The sequence below is a fragment of the Sander vitreus genome, chromosome 2, assembly GCF_031162955.1.
Source record: "Sander vitreus isolate 19-12246 chromosome 2, sanVit1, whole genome shotgun sequence".
NCBI classification, from domain to species: Eukaryota; Metazoa; Chordata; class Actinopteri; order Perciformes; family Percidae; genus Sander; species Sander vitreus.
Genome location: NC_135856.1, coordinates 37385714 through 37399126, shown reverse-complemented (window position 1 = coordinate 37399126; position 13413 = coordinate 37385714). Strand labels below are relative to the sequence as shown.

Genomic DNA, 13413 nt, shown 5'->3' with positions numbered 1-13413 from the left:
CCACAAAAATCTCGTGTTTGCATTTTCGATGCGTTTTGAGGTGAATTTTCAGGGTAAGACAGAGGGGGGAGAGGGACGGGGGGAGGGGAGACAGAGGGGGGAGAGGGAGGGAGGGAGGGGGGAGTTAAGTTTGCTTAACTTCCTTCAAATACGCTGGCCAGTCGGATCCCAAACAAGCAAAAATCGTTTCTGCCGATCAAGAATGTGGAGACATTACATTTCGCACCGATGCAATGCATGTTCTGAAATTAACATAAACATTGCCCTAATGTCCACACAGTCTCCCACTTTACAAATTAAGCACTGCTCCTACTCACCAACACCAGATCGATCACACACAAAATGGATGAGCTACAAATACACATGGAACTGCTGCGTGATGATTTTCACAGAAGCCTGGCTGAACACACGGGAGCTAGCAGCTAGCAGGGCGAGCTAGCTACCGGCAGGATCAAGACAGGGTAGGTGAATTTAAACAATGTCTTAGTTGAAAACGCATCTTGTTGTCACGTAAGGGCCCTGTTCATGTTGCACAGACATTTTAATTGCATTTTATGTCTGTTAAGAGGCACAAAGGCACTCTAAAACTTGCCCCGACAACTGCCGTTTTAGCTAAGTGGAAGCTCATACACGTAGCTGCAGCTACTCCGTGTTGACCGCACCGATTCGGCTCTTTTTTTTTTTATCGACGCGTATTGTAATGCGTGTACTGGCATATTAATAGCAATCAAGATTAACGTCCTTTAAGTGGAACATTTGCACCCCGCAAATTAAAAACGGCATGTGTACGGCGTGTGTACTCGGTGATACACTCCCTATGTACTGAAGGCTCAGTCCTTACCACAGCGGCAAGGGTTTGATTCCAACCTGTGGCCCTTTCCTGCATGTCATCCACCTTTCCTTCTCTAATCCTATGAGGCAGCCCCATCACTCTGACATCTCACACAAAATGCATGTGTATAGGTCCTGCATGTGTGTGTATTTCAGGCCTGTAATAGAGAAAAACCAAAGAAATACCAACAGAGTGAAACAAAATACAATTTCCCCTTGAGGAATTAATAAAGTACTTCTTCTTTCTAACCCAGTTGTCATGGTTGTGGGTTTCAGTTGTGGTTTTTCCTGTTTTATTTTGTCAAATCATTCCCTGTGTGTCACTGTTTGCCTGTTATTTCTTCATGGTTTTAATTTACTCATGTTCTTTCTGATTTCTCTGTTTTGTTTTCCTAGTTCCATCTTTGTGTATGTTTTCATGCTTCAGTTTCCTGTTTTACTTTATAGTCTGAGGGCTTTTCCCAATTCCCAAATTTGTCCCTTCTCGACTCCTCGATCCTCAGGCTAGTGACCCGGAAATCATTCTCAGCGCGTCATGTTGAAGGACATCCCAATTCCTAAAATGCACATCGAGGAGTGAGGATCGATCATCATCGATGCTCCTCGGAGGATATCTATATCTATCTATATATCGAGGGTATCCTCGTGGAAGACTTTTCACCCGCGGCATGTAAAAAAAAGAGGCGTGACAGAGCGAACGGAGGAGAGAGAGAGAGAGAGAGAGAGAGAGAGAGAGAGAGAGAGAACGATAATATCCGTGGCTCTGTGGTTAATCTAACTTTTCTCTAGACCAGTGGTTCTCAAACTGTTTTCAATAATGTACCCCTTTTGAATTGTTTCTTTAAGCCAAGTACCCCCAGACCAGCGCTAATCATTTAAAAGAGGAACAGTACAGCGTTGTCAGCGATAGATTTACTGAACAACAGCCTTGTAACTGAAAAAACATTTAAATGCTGATGAGAAAAGGAGACAAATACTGTAAAAAAGACAAAACCTTGGAAAAAGATGGTAGAAAGAAGGAAGGAAGTAAGGCAAGAATAGGTCGAAAATAGTATCGAAAATTTAAAAAACAGTGACATAACTTCGAAAAAGCGAGAAACTTGTAAAAAGTAGAAGGAAGGAGGCAAGATTAGGTCCAAAGAAGGCGAGCCTGCAAGGACTGCTGAAGGGCCAGTTAAACATCCATGTGGGTTTCTAAATCAGAGAAAATAATTCATTCAGGTGGGTGGAAGGTGAAAGGTGTTAAGCTTACAGGCGGATTCGGATAAAGAGCTGATCCACGCATTAATAAAAGATAGAGTGCGTTTATGTTTGTGTGTGTATAATATAGGCCTAGCCTTTATATTTGTATAGTTCTTTTCATACAAACATTTGTAGTGTTTTACACTAAAATAGCCTTTAAAGGCTATAAATATATAGGCCTGTGTGTGTGTGTGTGTGTGTGTGTGTGTTACAACAAATGTACGACCCCCGTACATTCTTATCAAATTTTGCCACGTTGTGAATTGAACTCAAAGTACATATATAGAAGTTGTCATGAACACGGTTCTGCTCCTCTGACAGAGATCATAAAATGCAGTGCATGACAAAACGATAGACAGCTGATGCAGTGGTGCTGCACGTCATATTTCATTGACATGGCTTTTAATGACGGCTCCGAGGCAGAGATGTCTCGTGTTTGTTAAATGCCTCGATTCCTCGACTCCTCTCTCCTCGAGGCTCTTCCTCGACTCCTCGGCTCGGATCTCCTGTGGGCGGGACTAAGACGCGAGGAGAGGAATCGAGAAATCGGGGATGCACAAAGTGGGAATTGAGAAAGGGCTCATGTTTCTCCTGTGTCATGTCTTATTTTACTTCCTGCCTTGTGTGTTTTTCCCACCTTTGTGATTGTCTGCCCTGCCCTGATGTGTTTCACCTGTTCATCAGCCCTTTTGTCACCTGTCCCTCGTTACTACCCTCATTACCTTGTGCATTTAGTCTCTGTTTTCTTTGTCTGTTGTCCGAACGGTTTCATTACGTGTGTCTTTTTCTCCGTCCCTCCCTGCGTAGTTTTGTTCCTAGGGTTTTTGGATATTCCTGCTTGCTTCAGGACATTTTTTGTTATAGCCGTTTTAATTTATAAACCTTGAAAACCTTACGCTGCCTTCTTGTCTTAACTCTGCATTTTTGAGTCCAAGCCTGCACAAATCCTGACACCAGATACAGTAAAACCTCACATACAGATGACCTACAGTACTTAAACTACACTATAATGATGTTGTGGAGGTGACAAGGATGGATGAGAAAAGTTTAAGAATTATTTTTAAAAAATAGCCTCATAAAAACCTATAAAGTTTTAGAATTATAACTCAGCTTTAGTTTTTTGCTGACTGACTGATATTGTTAAGTCACAGCCTGGTGGCAAATGTTTTAAGGCCCAGTACTGGTCCATGGTGGGAACCTCTGCCTTAATGGTGTGCTCACATCACTAGCACTCCTGTGAGAGTAAACGCTGAACAATAACTTGGTGTGAAATGTCTAAATAAAACATGAAGCATCTCATAAAATTGTGAAAATCTCTAACCTTGTTATTATTTCAGGTTTAAAATACATATCCCAAAATGCTATGGTTTGCTACCCTGGAAATCCAGAGTTCTCGCAAGAGCACAATTTGAATTTGCTCAGCGACTCTTGAGTAATGATGCTCATTAACTATGCCCTTGTAGCCGAGCTGCACCAATCACATCGCTGTATCTGATATAGGCGGGCCAAAGGCGAGCTAAACAGATGACGACAGTTTAATCTACCAGTTAGCTCCGCTGGTAGCTAATAGTTTAATCTACCAGTTAGCTCCTCTGGTAGCTAAGAGTTCAATCTACCAGTTAGCTCCTCTGGTAGCTAATAGTTTAATCTACCAGTTAGCTCCTCTGGTAGCTAAGAGTTCAATCTACCAGTTAGCTCCTCTGGTAGCTAAGAGTCTAATCTACCAGTTAGCTCCTCTGGTAGCTAATAGTTTAATCTACCAGTTAGCTCCTCTGGTAGCTAAGAGTTTAATCTACCAGTTAGCTCCTCTGGTAGCTAAGAGTTTAATCTACCAGTTAGCTCCGCTGGTAGCTAAGAGTTTAATCTACCAGTTAGCTCCGCTGGTAGCTAAGAGTCCAATCTACCAGTTAGCTCCTCTGGTAGCTAAGAGTTTAATCTACCAGTTAGCTCCTCTGGTAGCTAAGAGTTTAATCTACCAGTTAGCTCCTCTGCTAGCTAAGAGTCCAATCTACCAGTTAGCTCCTCTGGTAGCTAAGAGTTTAATCTACCAGTTAGCTCCGCTGGTAGCTAAGAGTTTAATCTACCAGTTAGCTCCTCTGGTAGCTAAGAGTCCAATCTACCAGTTAGCTCCTCTGGTAGCTAAGAGTGTAATCTACCAGTTAGCTCCTCTGGTAGCTAAGAGTTTAATCTACCAGTTAGCTCCTCTGGTAGCTAAGAGTGTAATCTACCAGTTAGCTCCTCTGGTAGCTAAGAGTTTAATCTACCAGTTAGCTCCTCTGCTAGCTAAGAGTCCAATCTACCAGTTAGCTCCTCTGGTAGCTAAGAGTTTAATCTACCAGTTAGCTCCTCTGGTAGCTAAGAGTTTAATCTACCAGTTAGCTCCTCTGGTAGCTAAGCGTATGGGGCTCTGGAGACGTCACCCTGTGTATCGTTGTGATTGGTCGTAGTGTTATCCAATTGCGTGCAGAGAGATTTTCAAATGCATGCTTGGTGCCGCCCCTCGAGTTGGGCCATTTTCATTACTCAATGCCGGACCCTTAATCTTTAGGATTTGGGTCTGGATTTCCAGGCTAACGGTTTGCGTGACTCCTCACTGTAATGTAATTCAATTTATAATTTCTTCTTCACACATTAGCATATTGGCAAACACAGACTGACTGACCAAACCATCGCTGACACAGAGGGTAATGTCTGATTTAGTTTAAAGCTTTAGTGCATAACTTTCTGATATTAATAAATGTCTGTTACATTCAAGCGGTTGCCAAATGAGATGATACAAAGCTAATTATGACTATCAGCTCCACACAACTCTCTCTGTATTTCTCAGTAGGACTATGTTCAGAAGATTGTGGCGTCCGCTGACTTTCCCGCGCAGAAACTCAAGTGAAGATAATGACCTCTTCTGAAGAGTCCATCATGTTTTTTTTAATCCTCCGTGTCCTCCTTGGCTACTAGCAACTGCGTGGAGGAGGGGTGGGGGCTTATATCATGTGGACACGGTGACAGTGTTGTTGTCATTACTTAGAATTCCTCATGGGGGAGACAGAAACACACACACTATAGCTTTAAATTGTGTGTATATATGCTGTGTTTGGATAGCTAAAGGATTCTGATATTATGGTCACTGTGTCTCTGACTCAGGTCCTTCTCCTTGAGAGAAAGAACCATCTCATCGTGACTGAGAGAGAGAATGTGGCCGTGTTAATGGGCTGCAGATGATGAATGAAAGGGTTGAGGAAGCAGCCAGCGGCCTTGCATCACTATTATACCTGGAGGCTCCTGCTGGGCTTCTTAGCTAGTCTAATAATCTACGACCATATTCAGGAAACATTTTAAGGCTGAGAATAGATCTGAAATGGTGAGAGTAGGCCTGTTTATTTAATATGTCCAGATTTCAGATTGAACCATCAATTTGAAAGGCCCTTTAAAAGATGAGTGTGAGTCTCCTTCCACGTGGACTGAGATGCAGTTGCCTTTCTTTTGTATCTATGATATATGAAGACCATTTGCAGTCATTGTTGATACAGACAATCAGCTGTTTCCTATATGGACAGGTGATTATTGTATTAAAGTAGTCTTGACCTATCCTTTAACACTCAGGCCTTTGTGCAGCTTCACATGGAGACACACATATTGAAAAACATGTTGTTTGTTTGACCCCTTATGGGAAATGGGTCATCATGAAATCAGCCATTTTTTTAATACCATGATTGCCCCTGTAGTATAAGAGCTTTATGGACTTGCATGCCAACTGCCAAGGGGCTTCAACGCATACACACACACACACACACACACACACACACACACCTAATCATACATGGAATTGAATTGTGTGTGTGTGTGTGTGTGTGTGTGTTGATGAGGGGCTGTGTGGGTTTATCCTCATAGCCCCTGCTGTCATTTTAATCTCCCCTTTGTGTTGCTTGCCTGCCTGCCACACGCACACACGCGCACACACACACACACACACACACACACACACACACACACACACACACACACACACACATTACTGTGTCAGTGTGCCACATGAGAGGATTAAAACCTCATGTCAGAGACAGTTTATGTGCCAACCATGCGACAATAACATGTATTATTAAGGCGTTATTATCTATTGCAGCTCAGTCAACAAGCCCCGGACTGTGTTTTTTTATGCTGGCGAATACATTTAATCACGATATAGTGCAATCATGACGTTTATGGCTGGAGAAGTAGAAGCCATAGAATAACGTTACGCCTGCAGCTTGATTGACACCCCTGTCGTCCAATCAGTGCTATTTTTATTGCGACAATTCTGCTGTTGGACCCTGGCATTAGTTTTGTTGTAGTACCCTACTGACAAATATGTCGGCCTCTGGGAATCTCCTGACCACCAATATTATGGATATATGAGAAGAGCACATCATTGTTTTGGGATTATATTCACTTGGTTTTCTTCTCTTTAACTTCCGCATTGATGGAGCGGCCTGCAGACATATGCTAGCTATTTTACAGAAGTTAAAAAACCAAGCAGCTTCCACCCCTAGCTAACATTTAGTTAAGCTAAGCTGCGTGTAGTAAAATAACGTCAGACATATCGGTGTCTGGCTAGCTAGCCAAACATTTAACGTTAACGTTATCTGTATTAGCTTGACGCTGGGATAGCTAGCCACCACAGCAAGACTCGTAACGTTACATCCTGCTGGCACCGCTGAATGAGTCCTATGAATAATACTGAATGTTGCGTTAAGGAGTTGTCTCTGCTGATCATAACCATGAGGAAATAACACGACCAAGACTGGCACATCCCATTCACCGTTTTTGGACCCAGAACAATTGTAAACCCCCTCACAGGTGAGGTGAATTGTTAGCCTGCTGCTAGCCAGGGCTAACCAGTGGAGACCAGAGTAACGTTAGCTTAAGGCTAGCTAATGTTAATGTTATATGGAAAAGAAGCTCATACAGTAACGTTATGCTGAGCCTTAACGTTACCAATCACACTAACGTTAACTTTACTTATCGCCTAAACCACGAGTCGTCTTTGCTTTGGTGTAGCTAACGTGAATGCTTGTGTGTAATAACGTTACATTTCCCCTGTATCCTGTTAACGTTAGATAATTTCCATTATCGTGCAGCTACTGTGACTCATTACCGCTAACGTTAGTTCCTTTCATCATTATTGACTTGCTAACGTTACAGTCAGCATGTTAATAATAGCTAGCTACCGTTAACGTAACGCCGGAATTGAAATTGTAGCCTCTTTTCGGCTCCTTATGTCAGATGTTTAACGTTATTATCGTCCTCACTACCAGTTATGCGTCCCCACCCCGGCTTCAATATTACACACTGGCTAATGTGGGCTGGATGCCACTGCACGATTATTGTTATATATGTTACGCACGCCGATTTACAGAGTGCATCCCATAATGATCAAGAGAAGGCTTTAAATAATGTGTTTAAAAAAAGCATGTCACGTTACACTTGTTAATCACAACCGCCTCTCTAAATTGTGAGATTTTCAATGTAGTTTGGCTTGACGTTCCGTGTTAATTGCATCGTGCCCACTGAGCTGTCAAACCCAACGCTGCTGGACCGTATGACTGAATCAATTAGGCGCTGCTTGTCACCTGGCTCAACGCTGCACAATGTCACTAAAATGGCAATCCATAATTGGAGACTCGTGGTCAGGAAATTAGGTTGTTGGCATAATTTTACCGGTTTGGTGAATATACTGTACCGATGCTGTTACAGCGCTGCCGTGACTGCAGCAGGCCATACACACCCAGGATGTATGTGTGCAAGTGCTGGCAGTGCTGTATGCCCCTTTTTTGATGTAAGAAGGTGCCATTGTATCTGGGGATTTTCTAGCATTTACAGCATTGTAGGGTAGATATTCTGCCCAATAGATTAACGGTGCACAGTTTTGATCAGATCACATGGAAGGAACTCATGGTTAAATGAGTAAATAATGTCATATATCTTCATGGAGCTTGAGTAAATGCAAATGATGCGGTTCAGAATTCCTTTGCAGTACAGATTTGAGTGAATTAAGAGCACTTAAGGTAAACCATCTTTTTCTGTATGTAGTCCCTGAATGTGATGGGCTTGGATTTATTAAATGGTTGGCTTTCATAAATGCAATCGTAGATTTTTACAGCATGTCAAAGCAGATGTAGCCCTTATTGTACAGGAGTGTATGTTCAGTATTGAGCATCATGCCACTTGGAGGTACCAGGTCTGTTTGACATTTGTTACTAACCTTCATTTTGGCCTTGACATGTCACAGCGTGGTTGCTTGCCAAGTTCAGGCAAATATTGGGTAGTAAACAAGAAGCAATATCTTGTATTCCTGCTAGTTTGCATGGCAGGGTGCATGTGTTTCTATCTAAACATTGAGCTTGTGTTCATTAAGCCTATTCAAAGTGTACATTTTCTTTGAAATCCCTATTTGAAAATTGTTTTGGCTTGAAAAACCTTATTTATGTTGATGATAAAAAAGTGGGTAGAACATGACCTCAGACACTGCCTTTTCAGGATGGCATGACCAAGGTTTTTTGCTCAAATCTCAGTGTATCAGCAATTGTGTGGTACATACAGTTGGAAATATAGACAAAATAGGCCAACATTAAAAGGAGATGTTTAGAAGTAGTACTGGGTAGTCTAAATCCATTACGTTCCACTTCTGGGATTGTTTTGGTGCCACCGGATATTCCGCCGAATGTCCCTCTTTTCGGCCGGATGTCTTACCTTCCGTTTTCTTTGTGTTGGAAACTCTGAATAATCATACAGTTGCAGAACAATCATGCCATGTAGTTAAGGGATTTATTTCTGGCTTTCTCACTGTGAGCTAGGATGATTTTAAGAATACACATACTTTGATTCTCACTACCCCGTGTTAATCAGTCAGGGATGTTAATAATTAACCATTAACAGACGGTAGGATTTTTGACTGATTTAATGCTATCAGTAAAACAGTTTAAAACAATATTATAAACAAGTAATTTAAATAAAGTTTGTTGCACGGTAAAGAAAAATATTCTATTTCTTAAAGGGATATTTCACCGCTGGAAAGATGAATATGTATGTGCCTTGTAGACTGAGAAAAACCAGAAAATGTATTTTTGGTTGTGTGGATGAAAGACAACAACTCCCAGAATGCACTTGCTTCACTTCCCAACGACTCCACTCGCAAGCCACGCCCACCGTCTACAGACATAATAGACAGTGAGGCAGCATTCAACTCAACTGTGTTTTATTGTCATTTCAACCATATACATGAAACAACGTTTTACCGTGGCTCTAGTGGTGTTACACATTTAAAATATATAAAAACAAACTTATATAAAAACGACATACGAAACAGGCTACATTTAGTGCACACACATTATAGGCTCCGTAAAGTTCAGCTAACGCATTGGTAGCATTAGCGCTTGGTGGGATGTAGCTAAACACCGAGTATAAACACTAAGGTGACCAGATTTCTGAGACGAAATCCGGGGACATTTTCGGCTCAGAAGCGTAAATACCTCCAAAAAAGGTAATGTTTTTATTTTTGTAAAACTTAAAACGGGGACATTGCCCCAGGGGCTTCACTAGACCTACAGCTGCACTGGGGCACAAGCCCCCCTAGGGGGGTCCATGGGCATGCTCCCCTGTAAGAACATTTAGTCTATTTTAACGTTTAAATGTATCAATCTGGTGGACTTTGAAGAGAAATTCAGAGGTTAGACTTGATTATTCTTATCTATGGATGGAAATACTGTATTTGTGCTGTAGCCTGAACTATTTTGCACTTCAGAATTTGAACCATGCACACACAGGTTGAATAGTTTTTTCTTCATATTTTTACATTAATGTCACTAGGAAGCATACTGGTAGAAATATATATTCATATTTGTAAGTGGGATTGTCTGGAATCTGGTAATATAATAACCATTATGGTGGGACACACTGACTAAGCAATTTACAAAAATGTCTGTGCTGACATAAATAGTTTACATGAGAATTCATTATAATTTTGGCCCAAAGTTGGAGACCATGTCGAAATTTTGTTGCAATTTCAAAACCTGATTACCCGGGAACCACTTGTTGTACCGATACATGTGTTGAGTGAAGAGTTTGGGAGATATTTCACAGAGAGTAATGGGTATGCAGATATTTATTCAGAATGTAAATATGATAACATTTCATGTAAATTCAATGTTAATTTTCTCGCAAACCTGGCACTAATATCATTGGAAAGCTTAGATTCTGGTTGAGGTGGTTGTGCCAGACTCACGCCTTTGGCTGAGTCAGAGGGAGAGCAGGTGTGCGGTTATGAAGAAGTTGGTAATTTCATGGCGCAGATTAACACTTTTGCATGAGTGCATGCAAAAGTCGTATCCGTGTCATATTCTCATTAGGGGCTGAGCCCCCCTAAAGGTCTGATCCTAGAATCGCCCCTGCTGCTACTTCATACTCTACTACACCTCAGAGGGAAATGTTGTACTGTTTACTGCACTACAGAGCACTTGCTCTGGCTTGAGTTTGCGTGTGTAGGGTGCGCGAGTCAGCGCGACTATATGTTTGGTCAATGTTTTCTTTCTTTCATTCCAATTTCGGGTCTGTCAGTCACAGTGAAAACCGGGGACATTTCCGGGGACAGCTCCAGCCAGGGACAGGTCACCAAAACCGGGGATGTCTGGTCACCCTAATAAACACATGTATGTAATGTAGAATGGTCGGCATTTAACAGTCACAAACTCCACCAGCAGTTAGCAGTTAGACCTCGAGTCTTACCCAACAGAGCAGCATGTGCTCGGAGGGCTAGCCGGCCTAGTAGCTGGATAGTCCGGTACACTGTTGTTCAGCCATGTTTCCACAACATAAACACAGCAGTCTCTGAACTCGCGTTGGGAGTTTCGTTGAAGTTGAATGTAGTCCAGTTTGTGGTCTAATGAGCGGACACTTGCAAGCAGGATGGATGGGACAGGTGGTCGGCTAGCGTTAGCTTTCCACCTAGCTCAAACTCCTGCCCTCGTTCCGCGTTTCACCGCTTTGGATGTCCCCTTACCCGGCTAGTGGCATCGAGCAACACCGCAGGCTGAGGTGCTGGTCTCTGTAGCAGGCTGAGGTGCTGGTCTCCGTAGCAGGCTGAGGTGCTGGTCTCCGTAGCAGGCTGAGGTGCTGGTCTCTGTAGCAGGCTGAGGTGCTGGTCTCCGTAGCAGGCAAAGCTCGCGTAGTATTCCGTCTGTAATAAAGTTTCCAGCATATTCTCCGACCTGTACCAATGTATCCCGGTGGTACACATGTGCGGTAGTTTGAATACACATAATTGTTGTAAAAGTTTGCTGCTGAAAAAAGAGAGCTGTAGCTTAGCTTCAAGATGGCTGACACTCGACTAGCTTTGGCTTGCTTCGGGTAAAGATGACAGTCCAATCCCCTACGGGCGGGTTGAAAACATGCAGAACTAGCTGGCTGTAGTCCACAGACTCTGGGCAAAAAAGCCTCCGATGACGCTAAATGACGAGTTCTGCGTCATCAGAGGCTTTTTTCCAGACCCACAATACAGAGATCCCTGTCTCAGGGGGACATGAGGGAGGGAAGCACCGTCATTCGAAAATACTACCGGGTTTCTACAAGTTGCGTTTTAAGCTTTTTTTACTGGACGGCCAGCTACGTGATACATGCCACTATATCGATGAGGACTGGCGGGTTAAATCGGCCGTCCTACACGCAGAGCACTATTCTAGGCAAACGCACAGCTGACAACCTCGCAGCTAAACTAGTTGATGCTCCAACATACATTCCGCCGCATCAGCAGACAGCTGCAGACTTGTACCGGTCTCGTAAACAGGAAGGTGGCTGCATGTACTGTGGTAATGTGGACAGCAGGTAAGATTGTGTGGAGACTTTCTTTGATGCAGAGTACTAGAAGTAGTAAAAGCTTAGTGTGTACACTAAATACTACTAAAGGCTCTGACATACTTTCTGTCGATGGTGGTTCTATCCATACCTTTTATGGCCTTCCACGCATGTGCATTTCCTTAACCACAACCCACACTCTATTCCACTTGGTGATATACATACATGTGGGTAACCTCTCTTCCAAACAAGAATCAATTTTGATATCTTCTTTTTCTTTTTTCTTCCACTCCTTCTTGGTAAACCACCTAGAGGACCGCAGTGTGAAACAAGTGGAGCATGCGCAGTAGGCCTGCTTTCTATGTGTACATTCGGCGAGGTCACTTTTTTGGGCTGTACGCGGACATGGGCAGATGATGACATTTACATCACATACACACATACGTGTACACGTGCTGTGCTTTGGTTAACTACTGAGGTAATGAACAGATGAGTGTAGTTTGTTGGAATCCTGTCAGAATGACCTGATACATATTGCACACTACTAGGGCTGAACGATTAATTGTTTTCAAATTGAAATCACGATTTGAATGCGACTCGTTAAGAGTCCTGATACTGACATATTTTTCATCTTGTTACACTATGCTCCGGCAATGTCAGACTTAAATATTATGTTTTACACTGGCACAGGAAACAAGAAAAGGCTCATTGATGTGAGTGAAATGTCTCGTAGCTACTCTCAGCAGCATTTGACAGCGCTAATGGAACTTCACGCCTTCAGTGGTTGTGATACCACTAGTGCATTCAAGGGGTTAGGCAAAGTCAGGCCATTGAAAACCCTCTCTAGGATGCCAACGTTTGGAGAAATTCTTGCCAGGCTGGGAGATACATGGGATGTACCGAGGGATCTCGTTGATCACCTCAGTGAGTTCACCTATGCTCTGTTTAGTAGACCACGAGTACCAAGTGTTGATGAGTTGTGTTTCTTGCGAATGAGTGAGCTGTGCTCCAAAGATGACAAGCATCTCACCCACTCAAGCAATGTGGACCTGGCTACATATATATATATATATATATATATATATATATATATATATATATATATATATATATATATATATATATATATATATATATATATATATGGGAGGAGTTTGGAGCAACACATCAGGAGGGTTAACTACCAGGTTGGAAAATGGAAGGTGGCCCATATTGCCAACCCTGACATCCCTGATGCTTGCAATGGACACGGTTGGACACTGGTTGACCAAAAGCCTCTGTAGTATGAGGGATGTGTTCTCCCACAGCAATTGGCAGGTATTATTCAATCTGTGAGTGGCAGGGATGAGGAAGATGAATCGGATGATGATAGCGTAACAGATGAACAGTACTTACCTGATGATGACAACTCTGAGTCAGACCAGGATTGGAAAAACAGTTTGAGTGTCATGTTACACCTGACATATGTATGAAAGATGCGATTAATCAAATGTGCAATATTTAGTTGAATGTTTAGTT

At 42.5% G+C, this 13413-nt stretch overlaps 1 protein-coding gene across 2 annotated transcripts in view; it reads left to right on the top strand.

The window, feature by feature from the left end:
• Positions 1-6344: 6344 nt before the first annotated feature.
• Positions 6345-13413, top strand: part of zdhhc5a (zDHHC palmitoyltransferase 5a) — a 36349-nt gene continuing 29280 nt past the window's right edge. For both annotated transcript variants that reach the window (XM_078267514.1, XM_078267522.1), the window contains exon 1: positions 6345-6906. The gene's annotated coding sequence lies outside the window, so the exon portion shown is untranslated. The remainder of the gene's footprint in view (positions 6907-13413) is intronic.